Below are 5,568 nucleotides of genomic sequence, written 5' to 3' on the forward strand. Positions count from 1 at the left end.
GATTCCGTGATCTCACTAACTTTCCGCCAACGTCAGGAGACGAGCAGAGATGAAAGACGTTCCCGCTTGTGTGATGCAAGTACATCCCGAAAAAAAGTTATAGGGACCAAGTTTAATATTCCGCAGGCTGCAGCAATTCTCTGAAGAACAGTGTAGCTGATTTCAGCCCTCCACGCCAGCCTCTTCAGGATTTAATAGCTGGAAAGTCATGTCAACGTTCGTTCCACATAATAACACATAGATTGGATACACTGAGGAATCTTGGACTGGGCGATGAGATCGCGTGCGAATTGTGATCCCCCCCACAATACATGTGTGCTCACTGCCTCACCGAGTCCTCCTGAAAATCAATTCTTTCCCAAGGAAGCCACTTGGTGTCGTAGCCAAGAGGAGCTCAGTTCGCTGCAGGCCATTAGGACAAGTGCTTGTCATTTCCATCTGCAAGTTGACACTTGCGGTCTAAGAACGAATGAAACGAGTTTAATGTTAGCTCGTTGGGTGGTAGGAACTCAATATCCCAACCCGTGCCTCCAAATGTTGCGTTTACATCTTGTTCGCTGCCAATTCATTAAAATGTTATCCCTTCAGTTGCTGCTGGTGAGTGAAACAGTAAACACTCTTCCCGAGGTGATAGTCGGAATCCTGCAAACATCCTCTGGTGAACAAGGTTCTTACTGGGGGGAAAAGTAGGCACACGAGATTAGGACCACTGTTCACGTGGAATTCAAACGTCAATATGGACTGGCTGTAATTTCAACGCAATGCTGCTTCTCAGGGCATGTGATGCTCTGTCTTCTGGGGTTAGGGAAGAGGACGTTGGAACGTGTACTGCAATTGAACACCTACCTGGACGCAAAGGTCGGGGCTCAGCAGCTTGTGTTTGGACCCTCAGCAATTGGGAGGATCCCCTTTCGCGATCTGGCATCTTGCTTACACTTGATCTTTGCATTGGGGAAAAAAAAACCGCTTCACAGCAATTCTAAATTCGGTGTATAAGTACACTCGAAAATGGTTTGTGTGTAAAAAGTAGGGCAAATGATTTATTGTGCCCCCCATCCCCCACCACTCAGACTTGGAAACAACCCATTATTTTAGTTGTCTCCAGAACGTCTCTATAAAATTAGTGGTTGACTGCAAATCACCCTACACGTGGTTAGTGTATAAATCCATGGGATTTGTTGTGAAAAGTTGTGAAATACCGGATCAGTCAATGTATATTGTTTACAGGTTGGAAGTAATTTCCTCTTCCTACAATATATATAACTTTCCAATTTCTAGACTGCTTGTACTGGTGGCATTTTCATAGTTCATGGATTAGATTACATTTCTGTTAGTGAATCTGATTTTCCTTTAAAGGCCAGATGGAAGGTTGATGACCTTTATACACATTCTAACTTACTTCACATACACTAATTAATGCCTGCCCTAGCTGTAGGAGAACCAAGCAAATAAATGATTGAACATGACATTTTTGAAAATAATCTAATTACTTTGCTTGAATTTTGCTTTTGTGTTTTTAAAAAAGATTTGGTGATTGTGTCTCTTTCTTGCACAGTGGTAATGCTGGGCCTAGTTAGGCACCGCGGTAATGACGAGGACAAACACTTTCAGAACAGGTGCAACAAAATCCCAGCAATGTCACTTGACTCCAAATCTCCTCGACCACCTTTATTGCGCCAGTGTTTTGGTTTTAAGTTGTATTTTTAATCTTCTCTATTTTTCAGATTGGCCATTATTGTGGCCCCATTGAGCGAGTTTGACAACTCGTACAAAATGTCAACATTTTTTTTTAAAATGTGTGCCATACCCCACCAGGAATTGTGTGTGTGTGTTGAAGCAGTGGCAATTGCAGATGTATTACTCAGCACAATAAGTTCACCAGTATTTTTGGCTGGGGAATATTCAACAAGACCTTGGAAATGGATATCCTTGCCAATTTGTGGTTTTATTGTTGCATCAAGTGAATGAAAATACTGGTACCTGCTGATTTGTGTTCCATGGAATGCTGCAGTTCCAATCTGACAGCTGGAGGCAGTAACAGTATTTAAAACAATACCCATGCAGTATCATGATGCATATTAAAATGGGCCCATCGATCTTGCATGAATCAAACCTCCCCACTTCCTCTTCCCCACCCCCCCCATCCAGGTATTAGATTCATACTGATAAGTAGATTGAAACCTGTGCATTGTTGTAATACAGATTATTCAAATAGGGCAGTCAGATTTTCTTCAAAATTAGCTTGCCACTATAAACATACATGTCTTTATGACAATCACATCCATGCTTGTATGTGGGAGATGATCTTCAAATCTTTAGAGAATACTATTGACAAAGACTTGTATGAATAAAGCAGCCTTGTTCAACAGTCAAAAGACACCCGATGACTAACCAAAGGATCATTGAATTTACAGTGCAGAAAGTGGCCATTCGGCCCATCGAGTCTGCACCGCCCCTCAGAAAGAGCACCCTACCTAAGCCCACACCTCCACCCTATCCCCCTAACCCAAACCTTTTGGACACTAAAGGCAATTTAGCATAGCCAATCCACCTCACCTGCACATCTTTGGACTGTGGCAGGAAACCGGAGCACCCGGAGGAAACCACGCAGACATGGGGAGAAAGTGCAGACTCTGCACAGACAGTGACTCAAGCCGGGAATTGAACCCAGGACCCTGGAGCTGTGAAGCAACTGTGCTAACCACTGTGCTACCATGCTGATCAAGTTTCCAGATGATTTCTACCTTTAGGGGAGCGATTGTTTGGTCAAAAATACAGTGCTTGGTGATGCTTAAGGAACCAACAGTAGAACCACAGTTAAATATTGAAAACAAGTTACATTATTGAGAATTATTTTATATTCACTCACAGAAAGTAGGCATTTCTGGTCAGGCCAGCATTTATTGACAATAACCGACCGTAAGATGAGGCAGCACGGTGGCACAGTAGTTAGCACTGCTGCCTCACGGCGCTGAGGTCCCAGGTTCGATCCCAGCTCTGGGTCACTGTCCATGTAGAGTTTGCACATTCTCCCCGTGTTTGCGTGGGTTTCACCCCCACAACCCAAAAGGTGGATTGACCACGCTAAATTGCCCCTTAATTGGAAAATGAATTGGGTACTCTAAATTTAAAAAAAAACTGACCTTAAGAAAGTGATGATGAGTTTCCTGCTTGATTAGTGAGTAGCTTGCTGGGCTGCTTCTGAAGTCAGTCAGGAAGCAACCACATTGTCTGGAGTCAAATAGACACCATGCTGAGTGAGGAGATCAGGTTGTGTTCACTAAAGGACATTAGTGAACAAGATATGATTATATGGAAACTCAGGAGTTAGACAGCTTTATTTATAATAGCATTTTTATTTCAGATTTATTTAATTCACTGAATTCAAAGTGCACCTATACCCCCAGATCATTGGGTGTCTGGAGTACTAGTTTAGTAACATAACCACTATGCTCCTGTTTCCAGTAGCCAGGTTGGCTGAGTTGATCTGAAAATTCAAAACTGTGTTTGAGTCATAGCGAAAAGGATGGTTAATGAAAAGAAGTGCCCATTATTGTTGAAGAGGTAAAGGAGGATAGTAATAAGTGGTTCAAGGTCACACGCTCACCCAGTTCACATGAAAGAAAATAATTTTGTGATGGTTTTACCATCCAATCAGGTTTCCTTAAATTTAAAGTACCCAATTGATTTTTTTTTCCAATTAAGGGGCAATTTAGCATGGTCAATCCACCTACCACCCTGCACACCTTTGGGTTGTGGGGGTGAGACCCACGCAGACACAGGGAGAATGTGCAAACTCCACACAGACAGTGACTCGGGCTGGGATCGAACTCGGGACCACTGATCTAAACTGGTTTTGATTCCATCATCTGTAGAATGTAGCAGGAGGAAAGGAAAATATTTCATGATGTAAAGCAACACAGTCAAAATAAGAGTGCTCTTGGTTAACATGGAGGTGAGGTCTTGTGGCATCGTGGGTAGTGTTCCTACCTCTAAACCAAAGGTTGTAAGTTCCACCTGAGGTCTTAATAGTCAAGAAATATGTGTTCATTGCCAATGTACTATTAATCACTGTGTATGGCAATTAAGTGTTAAGTGAATTGCTAATTAAACATATGACATTGATTATCCTAAAAATACAGGCAGCTGGAACACTCTGGGTTGAGAGCTTCTTGTGGGTTGGTTACTGTCGGGAAGTATCTTACAATAAATATGCTTGAAACTAAAAGACCAGACTAGATTGATTCTTCCACCGGAGCCCCTGATTGTCAGTAACAATGGTAACAGAGGATGAACTTTAAACTTGGTGAGTGACTGTTGTACATGAAGCCTTCTGTCTCAATCCTCTGACAAAAAACAATTATCCTCTGCTCACAATTTAAGTCACAGAATGGCAGGAGGAGGGTGTAAAATTGCAAGTTTTCACCATTTTTTTTCCTGACTGTGAGCCATGTCAGCAATGGAAATCTGAATTTGAAATATGCATCTGGGTTACTTCCATTCCCTGAAAATAGCAAGATGTGGCATTCACACTGTGGTTACCACCCTTTTGTGAGGGTCACGAAGAATCCAGCACGAGTTTGTAGGGTCAAACAGAAAGTAACTTTATTTACAACAATATGTACACAGCAGCAGTAATTCATCACTACTTCCTTCTCTAGCCAATACCACACTGGCCAGCTCTATTTATACAGCTGCAAGTACTAGTGATTGCTCCGCCCCCTTCATTGGGGGAGCTCAAATTCCCAAGACGTGGCGGAACTCGCCATAAACAGGTCCAGGCAGCGGGCAACCGAGGAGGTTGTCTAGCCGGACAGTCTGCCCCTCTTCCACTGCTTTCTTCACGGCCGGGTGTTCCTGGAGAGTGAGCATGTGGTATCCATGGGCATTCTCGAGTCTTTCCATGCCTGGTGGGCACTGCAGGGGTTGGATTACTTTATCGACCCCTCTTTTCACATTATGATTTGATGTTGATAAGTTTATGTTGCTCTTTGTTACTTTTGGGCAGTGCCCCTTTCAGGAGAAACCCCTTTTAATTTGTCCATCAGTTAATTTCTGTAATTCTATTTCTGTAATTCTATTCTAAATGATGGGATAACCAATTGTCCCCAGCCAATAGGATCCGGAAAGGTTATAACACACCCCATAGTAAGATAAGGAATAAGATATTCTCAGAGTGGAAAGTGGACAATCTGGATCAAGATGAGGGATTGGAACTTCTATTACAATTATGGGATGAGTTTTATAAAAAGGACAAGTATTGGAAGCATATGAAGCCTGGGTGATTTGGATAAGTTTAGGATATCGTACAATCAGTCCATGGAAGAATATATCATGGATGTTGATAAATCTTTCAAGAGACTGCGGATATTTGCACTAGAAATTCCAGAATGCTTATTGGCATTTAAATTACTGTACTGTGCCTACATTTCCCATGTTGATTTTGGTACAAACAGGGGTCAAATTCCAGGGGAAACAATCTCTCCTAGATCAAATGGCTGACGCTCTAAAGAGGTTTCCTAAATTGTTGTTCCCAGCCACTCTCTTATCATATGCAAAGAAAGATTC

The sequence above is a fragment of the Scyliorhinus canicula genome, chromosome 13 (genome assembly GCF_902713615.1).
Source record: "Scyliorhinus canicula chromosome 13, sScyCan1.1, whole genome shotgun sequence".
NCBI lineage: Eukaryota > Metazoa > Chordata > Chondrichthyes > Carcharhiniformes > Scyliorhinidae > Scyliorhinus > Scyliorhinus canicula.